The 16,325-nt window shown below is 41.8% G+C and overlaps 1 protein-coding gene and 1 non-coding gene across 10 annotated transcripts in view; one reads left to right on the top strand and one right to left on the bottom strand.

Moving 5' to 3' along the window:
- The window catches only part of Abl2 (ABL proto-oncogene 2, non-receptor tyrosine kinase), a 95,869-nt gene that overhangs the window by 65,099 nt on the left and 14,445 nt on the right, over positions 1-16,325 (bottom strand).
- LOC120096449 (U6 spliceosomal RNA) lies at positions 15,235-15,341 on the top strand. Its single transcript, XR_005492855.1, has one exon. It is a non-coding gene; the product is annotated as a U6 spliceosomal RNA (small nuclear RNA).

The raw sequence follows: 16,325 nt of genomic DNA, 5'->3' as shown, positions 1-16,325 counted from the left end.
TTTTTCAGAGCTGGGGACCGAATCCAGGGCCTTGCACTTGCTAGGCAAGCGCTCTACCACTGAGCTAAATCCTCAACCCCTATAAATCATAATTTAAAAAGCAAGTACCGATTCTGCCAATTTCAACAAAAAGGACTATTGTACTTAATTTTCTTTTTTCTTTTCTTTCTTCCTTTTATTTGAGTGGGTGGGGATTACTAAGGGGCAACAGGCTGTAAGATACTAAATTTAAGACCTAAAGCCTTAAATTTAAATGCTGATGTTATATGCCTGTCCATTTCTTCAAAATTAAATAATTAACTATGGTATGATACTCTATAGTAACTATAGTATTCTCCCTTTATGAAATTATTTTATACATAAATATTCTCTTATCACATACTCTGTATTGTTCTAATTTAGGTTGAAGATTGCCACTAACCTATACTCAATTCAGATTTTTTAATTAATTTACTTTACATTGGACAGTTTCCCCTCCCTCCTCTCCTCCTAGCCCTCCTCCCACTTTCTTTTCAGAGAAAGGGAGGCCTCTTATAGATCTCAACCAGCCTTGGCATATCAAACTGTAGTAGGACTAGATGCACCTTCTCCTATTGAGGCTAGAAAAGCAGCCCAGTAGAGGAATACGGGTCCCAAAAGCAGGTAACAGAGTCAGAGACAGCCCCTGCTCCCACTGTTAGTCCCACAGGAAGATCAAGCTGTGTAACTGTTACACAGGTACAAAGAGCCTCGTCAGTCCCATGTATGCTCCTTGGTTGACAGTTCGGGTTCTATGAACCTCTACGAGCCCAGGTTAGTGGATTCTATAGGTTTTCTTGTGGTGTCCTTGACCCCTCTGGCTCCTACAATCCCTTATTCCCCTCTTCCAAGCTCCACCTAATGTTTGGCTGTGGGTCTCTGCATCTGTTTCCATCAGTTGCTGGGTAAAACCTTTCTGATGGCAATTATACTAGGTTCCTATCTCCAAGTATGGCAGGATATCAATAGTGTCAGGGGCAGACTCCCTCGCATGGCATGGATCTCAAGCTTGCCTAGTCACTGGTTGGCCGTCCCTCATCTCCGTTCCACGTTTACTCCGGCACATCTTGTGGGAGGACAAATTGTAGGTAGAAGGTTTTATGTCTAGGTTGGTGTCCCGGTCCCTCCGCTGGAAGTATTACCTGGTTATAGGAGATGACCCCTTTAGTCCTCTCCCCAAGTTCAGATTTTTAAAGTCAAGACTTCCCCCCACTAGTAACCAATAATCTATACAGTGATATATGAAAAACCATACAAAACTAAAATTTAGGGCTGGAGAGATAACTCTGTGGTTAAGAGCACCGACTGCTCTTCCAGAGGTCCTGAGTTCAATTCCCAGCAACCCCCTGGTGGCTCACAACCATCTGTAATGGAATCCGATGCCCTCTTCTGGTGTGTCTGAAGACAGCTACAGTGTACTCATATAAATAAAATAAATAAATAAATCTTTAAAAAAAAAAGGAAATTAAAAAAAAACAAATCTAAAATTTAAAAATTTGAACATCGACTGGAAATGGCCACAGAAATTAAAAGTTTGGGTCTGAGGCTATCGCCCAATGGTAAACCCTCTGCCTTACACTCAATGCTGGTGTGTGATCCCATGAAGATGAGAACGCAAACTACTCTAAACACAAGCTGTAAAACTGCTTTTTTTTTCCTTGCTGTAGTAGTCTGAGAAAAATACACTTTACTACAAATAATCAAGAAAGCTCAGCTGGGGGGTTGGGGATTTATCTCAGTGGTAGAGTGCTTGCTTAGGAAGCGCAAGGCCCTGGGTTCGGTCCCCAGCTCCGAAAAAAAGAACCAAAAAAAAAAAAAAAAGAAAAGAAAGCTCAGCTGGGTCAAGGTGCCTGCCACCAAGCCTGATGACCTGAGTTCTATCCTAGGACTCAAACGGGAAAAGGAGAGAACGGACTTCCAAAAGTTGCATACACACTAAAACTCTTTTTAAAAGGCACATAAAAAGTAAGATGCTGGGGTTGGGGATTTAGCTCAGTGGTAGAGCGCTTGCCTAGCAAGCACAAGGCCCTGGGTTTGGTCCCCAGCTCCGAAAAAAAAAGGAAAAAAAAAAAAAAAAGATTCTTTAATAGGTTAAGGATGTAGCTTAGTGGTAGAGTCAAGCATGTGTAGAGACTTGACTTCAATCCCCAGCACTACATACGAATAAAGAAAAGTTTAAGGGGCTGGGGATTTAGCTCAGTGGTGGAGCGCTTACCTAGGAAGCGCAAGGCCCTGGGTTCGGTCCCCAGCTCCGAAAAAAAGAACCAAAAAAAAAAAAAAAAAAAAAAAAGTTTAAACTAGATGTATTCCCAAGTACCAAGAAGTCTAAGGAAAGAGGACAGCTTAGGCCACAGTATTTGGGGACCAGCCTGTGCAACATAACAAAACTAGTCTTTTGGAAGGAATGTCTCAATAAATACAATTTGGCTGAGCAAAATATTTTCTGAAACATTAAGTCTTTGGGGGTGGGGGTGTCACAAAACGTGAAGTTTGTTTCAAGTGGGAAAGTACAGGCTGCATTAACTGTAAAGTACATGCTGTGATCCAGATGGGATTTGGGTGTATACCCCATTTGGTTCATACACTGATACTTAATCTCCATTATGAAGTCAGGAATTCACTCTATGATGTCTAGAGGCGAGTACTTTAGAAACTAAGTAGGATTAAATAAGAGATGGGGTTTCCGTGATTGAACCCTAGTGGCATGGAAAAAGGTGTAGAAGCCAGGACAGACACATGGATGAAAACACACACACACACACACACACACACACACACACACACACACACACACACCCTTTTCTTAATGCATATATGCCTAAATTATTCTCTTGCAAATTTGCCATATTAAATATGGAACTAAGTTCAAGGCCATTCTCAGCTATATACTAAATTTAAGACCAACCTGGATGACATGACACAGCGGGGAGTAGAAACAGAAAGGAGCAAGGGCACTCTCTCACTCTGCTTCATATATTTTTCTTTAAATCATACTTTTCTATAAACTACACTGCATTATATTTTCCTATGTAACCAGAAAGAAATGTGGACAATAAACAACTGTTAAATACCTTGACTAGCTGTCCATGTGCTTGGTTTTGGTAACAGGGCCTTATCACATAGCCCCAGCTAGTCCTGCAATGAGGAGCCCCTACTTGTCTCCCTCCAGGGTAGCAATGCTGCGACCACAGGCACACGCACCACCGTTCCACTTGTTAAATACTCTTGAAAGTAACATGAATATCCTGTCTCTAAAGCGCACATGATTTTGGAAAAATATGGTAACCAGATACCAGCTTTTCTGAGTTTATAAAGACTTGTATAATGTAAAAAAAAAAAAAAAAAAAAAACAAGTAAGAAACATGTTCTGAACCAAAAAAGAAAACTGTAACTTTTCCCCAAGTGATCAAAGTAGTCAGTTTGAGGCAATACCATTAGAAAAATTGGCCAATGAATTTTTACATTTTAAACACAAAGCAGGGCCAGCAAGATGGGTCAGTGAATAAGGGGCCTTCTGCCAAGTCTGATGACCTAAGTTCCAGTACTGGAACCCACATGGTAGAAAGAAAACAGACTCCAAGGGTTGTCTTCTAAACTCCTCACATACATCAAATCAGTGAGTAAGTGTAAATAGTAAAATTACAGCAAATCCTTACCAAAAGTCATATTATCAAAACTAATAGCTCAAACCAGCCTTAAAAGTCCACTTTGTTCGTGCACACAAATGAGATAGTGCTAATTACACTAAAAGGGAGATGAGTTTTAAGCTGTGGTGGTAACTGTATCTTCTGCCTAAATACAGGAGTAGCCCCTAGTGGCCTGGAAAGGAACAATGTTTTAATTTAGTAAATTGATAATAAATTCACTTACAAGACACCATCCCCTTTACACAGTGAAAACAGTACTAACACTAGCTGGTTTTTGTAAATGTCATAATTTTGAGATCAATAAAATTCCTATGAAACAGAAACCTGTTTATTCCTAAAATATTGTTTCTAATAAAATCCCTTCAAAGGTCCTATTTTTTTTTTTTTCAAGACAGGATTTCTCTGAGTAGCCTAGGATGTCCTAGACCTATCTCTGTAGACAAGGCTGGCCTCAAAATTAGTTATCTGCCTGTGTGTTTATTAATCTTGAGTGCTGGGATTAAAGATATGTGCCATCACCACCAGGCCAAAGGACTTTTATATAAAAATAAATTTTAAAATTAAAACTAATTTTACTTATTATTTTCCTAGTAACACAATTTAAACAAGGGAATTTATTATGAAAGTTAAAATACTTCATTGTTCTAACAGTCAACAACCTAATTATGAATATTAAACAGGATATTTTCAAAAAGCCAGTATTTGACAAAACTACCTGTAAAGAGCTTAGAAATTGTTCACACACCGTATTGGTTCTGCTAATGGAGAATAAAAAGAAATAACTGAAAAACTGTTTTTGCTGAGACAAGGTCTCCCTATGCTGCTTCAAATTTACGATGACCCTCCCTCCTCTCTCTGCCCCTTCAATCCCAGGATTGCAAGTCCACACCAACCACCATGACCATGGAGGAAAACAGTTTTAAGGTATTGTTAATGTCTTTACTGAAAAACAAAACCTACTTGTGATAGGTAGTCTTGACTACATCTGGAATTAAGTAAAAACCAAAGCGGCTGGCATACCTAAGGGGCTTCTCTTAATCGGATTATTTGAAGTGAGAAGACTCATCCTCACTCTGGGCCACGCCTTCTCGTGGCAGTCAACATAAAGGACATGGAAGAGAGAAGCTTTTGCTTTTTGCCTGCTCACCTTCACTTTCACTGGCCAGTTCGTCTGTCCTGCCACTGCAGTACTAAACCCTGCTTCACTGGCATCAGAGCCAACTTATTCTTGATCCCAACACATACTGAAGACCAGCTGAGACGTTCAGCCTCGTGGACTGAAACACTACTGGAATATGGGATTCCCACTGGAAGATAGCCATTGTTGACTAGCTAGACCTCAGCCTGTAAGCCACTCTAACAACTCTGCTTTATGTACATATAGATTTATTCTACCAATTCTGTTTCCCTAGAAAATTAAGATAAACAGTGTGCTAAACACGCAGAGTACCAAGCTTTCCACTCAGGAGCTGGAAAACGTTGCCTTTCCACATCCACATTCTGCTCCTTCCGTCTGAAGCACTTCCACTCTCTCCCTGCAGTCTAACTTAACGCTTGCCTTCAAATCTTAACTGAAATCAACAGATCTCCCAAGTGAAAGCCCCATGCTACTGTGGCTCACGCTGCTATGCAGCCTCTTGTCTTCTCTCACTTGTATGTGACTGGACTACTGAAGACGGCTCCATTATCTTCCATGTTACGATAAAGGTAAAGTGGACTGTGTAAGCCATCTGGTCTAGAGTAATGTCAGACACATTATTAGTATTAGCTCCACCAAGTCTATCAAATCATAAAATGTGCTTCTGTGTCCTGTTTTTTGGTTTTTCTTTTGTTTTTTAAATAAAGAAGCATCTTAGCAGGGTATGGTGGTGTACTCACCCATCAATCCCAGCTCCTGAGAAAAGGTCTGAGTTCAGGGTCACCCTCAGCTACTCAGTAAGTTTGAAACCAGACTGGATTACTTAAGATTTTTAACTCAAAAAGAATACGTGGGTTGTTTGTTTGTTTGTTTGTTTGTTTGTTTGCTTTCAGTACTGACCATCTAACCTGTGGCCTCACACACATCAGATGAGCAGGCACTTACCACAGAACTACATCCAACCCCCACCCCAGTCAAACTCTTTGATACTTCTTTCAAGAAGGGACAATTAGTTCCCTCTCTGGGTAGAATTAGATTTGTTCCTAACCCACAGAGTAAGGGGAATACTGGAGAAAGCTGCCATCAGTGTAAGGACAACCAGAGAAACCCATGCAACAAGAGCATGGTGGTGACGTGTGTGAGACATCTTAGAATAGATGCTGCAATCCCAGACAAGCCTTCAGATGACTGGCGCTCCAGCTAGCAGTGTAACAGCAAAACAGCCAAGCTAAGTTGCTCTCACATCTCTGACACTCAGAATAATAAATGTTGGTTGTTTTAACAGGCAGATACATTTGGGGCAATTGGATAGTCAAAAATGAACATAGCACATTATATTTAATGTGCTCAAGGGGAAAAGAATGTTGGTGAAGTAAACCAAAGACATCAGCAGCCGGGTGCGATGACCCAACAACAAAAGTGAACATCGTAACCCAAACAAGCAAAGGACTTGGAAACCTCCCCAAGAAAGCCAGGCAAATAGTCCACATCAGAGCTTGAAGGAGCTCGAGACCCCATATGAACAACAATGCCAAGCAACTAGAGCTTCCAGGGACTAAGCCACTACCTAAGGACTATACATGGACTGACCCTGGACTCTGACCTCATAGGTAGCAATGAATATTCTAGTAAGATCACCAGTGGAAGGGGAAGCCCTTGGTCCTGCTAAGACTGAACCCCCAGTGAACGTGATTGTTGGGGGGAGGGCGGCAATGGGGGGAGGATGGGGAGGGGGAGGGATTAGGGGGATGTTTGCCCGGAAACCGGGAAAGGGAATAACACTCAAAATGTAAATAAGAAACACTCAATTAAAAAAAAAAATAGTCCACATCACTGGTCATTAGGGAAAAGCACATCACAACACACTGAGACTCTATGCCATGAGCTGCGGTTACTTTTTTTTTTTTTAATTATAAGCGTAATAAAAAAATTCATGAAGAAATTAAAATCTTTGTATGCGGACAGCTGAAGGGGTAGTGATTTAAACAAGAAATGTCCTCCAAAGAATCGTGTATTTGAACACTTGGTCCCTAGCTCATGGTGCTATTGTTTGGGGGAGAGGGGGTCATGCAGCCCTGCTGGAGAAAGTCATGACGTTCATACCCTTACCCTACTTGCACTTTTTCTTCTCATGCTGGTGGCTGAGAATGTGACTGCTCAGCTCTCTGACCCTGCCACCTGCAGCCAGGCCTCCCTGCCACGGCAGACTCTTATCTCCCTGGGACTGGAAGTTAGAAGAAACTGTCTTCCATAAGCCTTCTGGTCATGGTTGGGGATTTGGCTCAGTGGTAGAGCGCTTACCTAGGAAGCACTGGTCATGGTGCCCTAATCGCAGTCACACAACAGTAATTAAGACAGCGTGTTAATTTCCTTTCTATTCTGGTAAAGCAGTCTGCCAAAGCAATCTGGAGAGGAAAGGGTTTATTCTGGCTTACAGTTCCTTTAAGTTTTCGGTTACTATGATAAACACCATGACCAGGCAACTTCTAGATAGAAGGATTTACTTGTGCTTACATTTCCAGAGCGATAAGAGACCGTCATGGCATAACAAGGAAGCAGAAGGCATGGTTACATGAGAACTCACATCTTGAACCACAAACACAGAGAGAGCTGGAAGAAGGCAGTCTCTAAACTCTTGTACATACTTCCTTCTAGTAACATACTTCCTTCAACAAGGCTGTACCAATTCTCCAAACAGCACCACCACCTGGGGACCAGATGCTCAAACACCCAATCTATGAGGCACATTCTCATTCACTGCACCCCACACTGCGAATGTAAAAAGGTGTAACCACTATGGAGGTTCTTCAAATACAGAATTACCATGATGTAACATCTCACATCTGGAGACAAGCCCAATAAACTAAAGGTACTTAGAGGTTCTTCAAATACAGAATTACCATGACATAACATAAACAATAAACTAAAGGTTTAGAGGCACCTGTGGCTGGATATATGGATGCATCCTGCACGGAGAGACAGACAGGAGAAGAAGAAACTCAAGGTCGTTCTCAGCTACTTAGTGAGTTCAAGCAGGACTGAGCTAGAAGAGACACTATCTCAGGAGAAAGAGAAAAAAGAATACTCAAAAGGTGACGGCAACTCAAGTGGTCCACAGATAGAGGGCTGGACAGAGTGTAGTATATCAACAACTTACAATGAAATGCTCAGCCTTAAATGTAAGACCCTTGCAGGGTCAGCAAGATGCTCAGCGGGTAAAGGTGACTGCCACCAAGCCTAACAATCCAAACTCAACCCCTGGGACTGACAGGCTAAAAAGAGAACCAACTCCTCCAGGTTGTCCTCTTACCTCCACGTGTTTGCCATGCTATGAGCAGGCACCTACATACACACAAAATAAATAAAATGTAGTTTAAAAAATCTGAAATGATACCTGGAATAGTCTAATTCATAGAGACAGGAAGAAAAAAAAGTGGTGCTGGGGCAATAAGGAGTTAATGTTTAATAGAGTCAAGTTTTCGTCTGGGAAGATAAAGGGATCTGGAGATGCCTAGGTGGTGACCCCAGCACTCAGGAAGCAGAGGTAGATGGCTCTCTGAGTTTGAGGCCAGCCTGGTCTACAGAGTGAGTTGCCAGATAGCCAGGGCTACACAGAGAAACCCTGTCTTGAAAAACAAAACAAAATAAAACAAAAGAGTTCAGAAAAAAATGGTAGTGATTGCCATACAACTAAAATTACTCAACACCATTGATCTGTACACTTAAAAGTTGTTAAAAATGGGGCTGGAGAGATGGCTCAGCGGTTAAGAGCACCTGACTGCTCTTCCAGAGGTCATGAGTTCAATTCCCAGCAACCACATGGTGGCTCACAACCATCTGTAAAGAGATCCAATGCCCTCTTCTGGTGTATCTGAAGACAGCTACAGTGTACTTACATATAATAAATAAATAAATCTTTAAAAAAAATATTAAAAAAAGTTGTTAAAAATGCATTTTATGTGATCTACACAGTATTTTACCACAACAAAAATATGACATTTGTATTCAGCAAGTCAATTAAACTGACAGTTTCTTTCTCTACAGCAACAATAGGACCCAGGAGATAGTAAAACATTCAGCTAAAGACAAAACTAAATATACTTCTAGGTCAGTCAACTAAGTCCACTACAATTTTGAGGGTCTCTCATCCCCATCAAAATATAAACTCGCTGGATATGGTGGTGCACTCCTGTAACCCTGGCACTCTGGAGACAACGGAGAGAAAATTACCTAAGCGTGGGAACTCAAGAGCAGTCTGGGCAATATAGCAAGAAGCCTTCTTAAAACATTTGCACAGGGCTGGAGAGACTCAAGTAATTAAGACCACTTGGTGCTCTTGCAGCAGACTGGACTTCAGTCCTCATTATCTGACTTCGATTGATTCTCACTGTGTAGCCCAGGCTGGCCTCAAACTCACAAAGCTCCACCTGCCTCTGCCTCCCAAGTACTAGGATTAAAGGTGTGCACATTAATGCCCAGCTTCCTATGATGAAGTCTTAACTGGGCATGTTATACCTAAATCATCAGGGAGAAGTATTTTTCATCAAGAGTACACCTGTTTTTTCAATTCTTTTTTAAAAGTGTTTTCTAGGTGACTTTGATACATTCTAATTAAAGAAGGAAAGAAAGCAGAGAAGGAATATAAAACAAAAGAGCAACAACTGGGAGTCTGGGCTGTCCTTACAGGTTTTCTATACTCTTCAGTCACTGAGATTTGCTAACACCCATCAACCCATGCCGAACTCAGTGCTCTGAGTCACTCAGCGGCTCCCAGTTCTCCTTCTACAACTTTATATTTCTATGAATCACAGAACCTTGGCAGACACCACGAGTCTGAGACCCTTTACTCACTCCTGTAACCTCAATATTCAGGGGCTGAAGCACGAGGACTGCTTGAGTGTGAGGCTAGCTTGTCCTCTAAGGAGAGCTTGAGTCTCTAAGGAGGTAGAGTCTCACTGTGAGGCTCTGGCTCCTGAACTCACCACATAAACCAGCCTGGCCTCGAACCCAGAGATTCACCTGCCTCTGCCTCTCAAGCCCAGCTTATGTGTGAGTTCTAAAGAGACCTGGACTAGAGAGGATCCTATTTCAAAAAGAAAAAGCAAATGTTGGCCCTTTAAAAGAAATTTCATACCCACAAATCAAAGGGAGTATCTGTGGGGTTTTGCTTGTTTTTGTCCCCTCATTTCTCTCTGCCCTGAACTAACTTTTAGCTTACTTACTCTACCTACAGGTAACCACATTTGGGGATAAATGAAAACAAATGACAACTATTCTTTGGATGCTGCCACCACCAGGCTTCATAGAATCACTTTAGGCTCCAGTTATAAATGTACCCACCCACTGTTGTGTCAGCGTCCCCAATACCACCTCCTGGTTTCATGACTAGCTCTACTATGGAGAGCTAGTGTAGGAAAACTGCTAATTGAAGTGGAAGTCTATCATTGTCCAGACAGCCTTCTGGGCTGGCGCAATATGGAGGACTCCCTTCACTAGCAGTGCTTCTCTGACCTTGTCGGGGATTAAAAACCTCTACTTACAGATTATCAGGTTCAACTAACTTTCTTGTGATAAGAACCTGTTCAGCTAGCACCTGAGATTTCTAAAATGCTTCCTCATGCTTAATGAGGCATTTTGGTACCCTAAGCCTTCAGCCAATGGTCTTTGCCCATCCTGGTTGTTTCTACCACCCTCACCTCCCAAAATTGTATAAGGCTTGAATTACCCCAAGTACAGTTATCTGCCTCCCCGCAGCTGGTCCAGGTGTGTCTTCTTACTCACAGGGATTCTAAACACACCACCCACACCACCACCACCACCACCACCACCCAACCCCATCTGTCGTCCCTGCTCCCTTTACCCACGTGGACCATTATCAGCTGACAATCCATCAGGGCAGGGAGTCACACTCTGACTTACTAGCAAAGAGCTCTAACCAAACAGGTGGAGGGCTATGACTTATCCAGCAAAGAACCAAGCATAGCCATCAGAACCACTGGCACAAGGCAGTTAGAAGGAAGCAGGCGCTCTTTCCAAAAGGATGTAGCTCAGCAGCAGGGCACGTGATCAAATGCTGTCTCCAAGGCAAGCTTCTGTATTTCTTCTGGGGATAGGACCATAAACACCCTCTTCCTATTCTCTATCAAAAATTCAGACTCCCAGGAAGAATGCAGATGTCCACTATCAACCACTTTGTAGAGTGTAATAGAGTGATTAATTCTTTTCAGACCTGAGAAAGGAGGGAAACTTCCAAAAACCCAAGTTCCCAGAGAGCCGCAAGTGCCAACCTTGCAAGCAGCTTTTTCTTTTTTCTTTTTTTTTTTTTTTTTGGTTCTTTTTTTCGGAGCTGGGGACTGAACCCAGGGCCTTGTGCAAACAGCTTTTTCTAAGGTTGTTTGTCTATGTGACTCTTATTTTTGGTCCAACTGAGGTCTTCCTGGTTTTAGTGATCTTTATTTTCTGCCCAAAAAGAATTAACAAGCACAGTGATAGAATGGTTGCTTAGTGTACATGAGGACCTGAGTTCAATCCCCAGCACAACCACAAAACAAAATGCAAAACTTATCACTATCGATATTTTAAACTACAATTTCCTTTACTGAGATTTTCATAATATCTATTAATGGTCTTTTAAACTTACAAACTACAAATGTACTAGATACAATATGAAATCATAACAAAGCAGGAAATCTTTAATAATTTAATCTTCACTTATTAGGAGAGACATCATTTGATACAATTTAGTAAATATCTACATCAAAAAAGTAAAGGTTACTGATTGTACTTTTTAAAGAATAAAAAGGTGTGCCTTATTTCCAGATTTCTCCTTCTTGCCAGTTGACGTGTACATTATAAACTACAGACTAACATTGTGGGAGTGCTAGTCCTTTATAAATCATCACCTAAGAATGAGACAGAAAGCCCACGCTTCCTTCTTGAAGAAAATTAAAATCATGACATTTTCAAGGAATGGAAATTAAACTTATGACATTTTTAAGGAATAGAATATTACCTTGCAGTCTTCCTCTACATTATTTTTAATAGTTACTAATGCCTTATTTGGACTAAGTATGTTCTATTTGAAGAGTCACAAGATACTTCATTTGAATAAAAAGATCTGAGGGGACTGTGGAAGATGACTTAGCAGTTAACAGCACTTGACGGCCTGAGTTCAGTTCCCAGCACTTAGGATGGGTGGCTTACAATTGCTTGTAAGTCCAGCTCCAGGGGATCTGATACATTCTCCAGACCTCTAAGGGCACACACACATAGCATATACACAGGCAGGCAGGCACACGCACGAATGCACACGCACGCATGCACGCGCATGCACACACACAGATGAATCTAAAAGGGGAACAGAGCTGAGCTACAAGATCTGAGTGCAAAGTTTATAATCCCAGCACTTGGGAAAGTGAGGAAGAAAGATCCCCACAAATTCCAGGCCAACCTGAGTTACAGTTACTTTCAGCCCAGCCTAAGCTACAGGGTGAGATGAGAACTGGACCTGGGAGATGGAAGCTGGACCATCAGAACTTCAAGGTCACTTTTGGCTACATAGCAAGTTCAAAATCAAAGCCAGCCTGGTTTCCATGAGACTCTGTCTCAATAATAATAATAATAATAATAATAATAATAATAATAGTAGTAGTAGTAGTAATAGTAATGATAATAATAATAATAATAATGATGATGATGATGTAACAACAATAACCAGCAAGTAGGCAGCTTTGGTTATTCTATCAAATCAAGTGGCTGATTCCCAGTATGTCAGTCACTGAGCTGTATTCTGAAATGACTGCTGAAATGTTCAGTGCTTTGTAATCACTTCTGTTACTGTTCTCTGCTCCTTAATAAACTGCACTCAGCAGAACAGAGGACGCAGCCTTCAAGAAATATGCAACCTAAGGGGAAACAGAAAAAATAAAAAATGTAAAGTATTAATGCTAGTGTGAGGATGGTAAGTGTGGGAGGGGTTCTAAGATGACTATGGTGGCTTGAGCCTGTGACCCCAACAGTTCTGAACCTGAAACAGAACAAAGAGAATGCAGGCTCAAGTACAAGGCCAGCCTGACGACATTATGAGGCTGTCTCAAAACAGGTCAATGAACTCTTTCTCCTTCACTTAAGAACTCTAGTTTAGAAGGTTCAGAATTAACGAAGTGAATAAAACATTTATCCAGAAATTAAACTTACTCTTTGTGCTAAGGGGCTTGCTTCAGTTTTTGTTTACATTCTCTCTCTGATGTACTGAAATGCACTTTACTAGAGAAAGGGTAGCAAACGCCTGTGGGGTTTTTCCCAAGTTTGGAGACAAAGCAAGATCTCTCTGCTCTTCCTACCTTTAGAGCTGAGGACCCAACCCAAGGCTTAGCAAGCTCTACTATTGAACTAAACCCCTAACCCCAAAATACCTGAATTTTATTTTTGAAAAATCCAAGAAAATGTTTTCATTCTTCTGTTGACTCCATCCCTTTAAATTCAGTAATTAGAAATAAATACAAATGGCCAAGCAGTGGTAGCACATGCCTTTAATCCCAGCACTCAAGAGGCAGGTGAACCTCTAAATTCAAGGTCAGCCTGGTCTATAAAGAGGAGTTCCATGACAGCTAGGGCTACCTAGAGAACCCTGTCTCAATTTAGTTGTGCAATTTAGCTCATCTAGATCCTGACCATCATGTTATGCTACATATTGCAAAAGTACAATAAAACAGTGAGATCGGGGCTGGGGATTTAGCTCAGTGGTAGAGCGCTTGCCTAGGAAGCTCAAGGCCCTGGGTTCGGTCCCCAGCTCCGAAAAAAAGAACCAAAAAAAAAAAAAAGGGGGGCTGGGGATTTAGCTCAGTGGTAGAGCGCTTACCTAGGAAGCACAAGGCCCTGGGTTCGGTCCCCAGCTCCGAAAAAAAGAACCAAAAAAAAAAAAAAAAAGTGAGATCCTGGTACACAGTTAAACAGGCAAATCAACATAACAAGAACAGAAAGACCAGAAATAGACTCAAAGCACACAGAATGTTGTACAGGTTGTGCATGCTTACTCCAAAACAAATGTTCCTAAATTCGAAATGACTCAATATCCCAAATGCTTCTTTTAAAAAAAAACAAAAACAAAAACAAAAAAAAAAAAAAACAAGTTTTAGATTTGGGATCATCTCAGACTTCAGAATTTTAAGTTAGGGATACTCAACCTGCAGAATCTACAGACTCTATGCAGAGTCTAAAAGCTCCCAAATCTGAAACACTTCTAATAACGCCAGGTATGTTGTGGGATAAGGATGTTCACTGTATTCACAAAATGGCAGGTAAAAAGTATTCGACAGTGGTAGTATCATTGTCTAAACTGATAGTTCACATTTTTCACTGTAGCACTGTATATACAACCTAGTAAATAATGAAATTCACCCATACAATGAGATGACACAAATCCCTTAAAAAGGGGGTGTTACTTAGGAAATGGTTCAGTTGGTAAAAGCAGATTGGGGGGGGGGGTGTCAGTGGCTAGTCAGCCCAACCTAACAGACCTGTTTCCTGAAGACCACCACCAAGGCTGACTTCAAGCTCCACACATAAAAGGAGTCAATGAGGTAGAGTATCATCACAGGTTTGAGGTCAGATTAGGATACAGTGAGAGATCCTGTCTCAGAAAAGAAAAAGCAAGAAAGTGTTTGCTGCCACAGGCCTGGCAACTTGAGTCAACAGTTAGCTTTAGTTGTCAATTCAGCACACCCTACTGAGGAACTGCTTCCCTGGGATTGGCCTGTAGGCATGTCCGTGAGGCATTTTCTTGATTACTAATTGATGAAACAGGCTCCAGCCCACTGTGGGTGGTACCATCCCTAGGCAGGTGGGTCGGTACTGTATAAGAAAGGGAGCTGAATGAAATTAGGAAGCAAGCCAGTAAGTAAACAGCATCACTCCATGGTCTCTGTTCCAGTTCCTGCCTCAAGTTCTGCCCTGGCTTCCCTGATAATGGCAGAAACCTCTAAGGCAAACATCCTTTCCCTCCCCAAGTTGTCTTTGGTTAGTGTTTCATCACAACAGAAAGAAAACTAGACCACCACATAAAGGAGGAAGACAGCGAACTCCACACACTCACTGACATACGCATCACACACACACTAATAATAAACTGCTGATGTAGAAGAATCAGCCAATACAAATTAAGGGCAGTGTGTAAGAGACAAAATTGAAAACCAGTGTATATGCTCCCGCTAGTGTAAAGTGAGAGGGGAAGGGACGCAACACAAGTGAGATCTCTCTGCAGGAAGGCACTTGCTATGAAGCCTGATAATCTGTGTTTGATCTCTGGAATCCTCTTAGACGGGGAGAACCCACCCCCTCAAGTTATTGAGACTCTGACCTCCACCATGGAACACACATACCCGCACATTTATATATTTACTTACACAACAAGTAAATAAATAGAAAAGTCCTGTGCTCCTTTCAGCAGCACCTATACTAAAACTGGAACAATACAGAGCAGACTAGCATGGCCCCTGCACAAGGATGACACGCAAATTCGTGAAGCGGTCCATATTTTTAAGGATTGAAAGAACTGAAGGGGCTCGAGACCACATATGAACAACAATGCCAACCAACCAGAGCTTCCAGGGACTAAACCACTACCCAAAGACTATACATGGACTGACCCAGGGCTCCAACTGCATACGTAGCAGAGAATAGCCTCATTGGGTCACCAATGGAATGGGAAGCCCTTGGTCCTGCCAAGGTTGGACCCCTAGTGCAGGGGAATGTGTGTGTGTGTGTGTGTGTGTGTGTGTGTGTGTGTGTGTGTGTGTGGTGATGGTAAAGGGGGTGGGTGGGTGGGGAAACACCCATATGGGGGAGGGGGGAGAGGATGGGGGGCTTATGGACAGGAAACCAGAAAAGGGAATAACATTTGAAATGTAAATAAAGAAATATATCTAATAAAATTTTTTTTTAAAAAAAGAAAAAAGCCAGTGGAAGGGGAAGCCCTGGGTCCTGCTAAGACTGAACCCCCAGTGAACTAGACTGTTGGGGGGAGGGGGACAATGGGGGGAGGGTGGGGAGGGGAACACCGATAAGAAAGGGGAGGGGGGAGGGGGATGTTTGACCGGAAACTGGGAAAATTAAAGAAAATCGAAAAAAAAAATTAAAAAAAAAAAAAGAAAAAAGGTCCTACAAATAACTAATAGAACAGAGAAGGGTAGGTGCTACATATGCATAAAGAGGTGTGTGTGTGTGTGTGTGTGTGTGAGAGAGACTATAATGAAGAGATGTGTGTGTGTGTGAATCCACTGTGCTGCCACAGTAACACGGCTGCAAGAACTCAGACACCAAGACCTGCCACACCTTCTGAGTTCAAATGGTTGAAATCACTAGCCTTTCAATAAATAAATCATTTACAGCTTAAAAGAAAAACCAAGCCCTTCAGCAGTAGGAATAAATGCCAAAGAATATTTTAAGAGCTATGATAAAGAAGAGCCAAGCAGCCATTACACCCTACAGACAAGCCAAAACTGAGAAAGCCAGCTGGAAGAAAA

The sequence above is a fragment of the Rattus norvegicus genome, chromosome 13 (genome assembly GCF_036323735.1).
Source record: "Rattus norvegicus strain BN/NHsdMcwi chromosome 13, GRCr8, whole genome shotgun sequence".
Lineage (NCBI taxonomy): Eukaryota > Metazoa > Chordata > Mammalia > Rodentia > Muridae > Rattus > Rattus norvegicus.
Note: the sequence above shows the minus strand (reverse complement) of the source record. Positions and strands in the feature narration are given on the sequence as shown.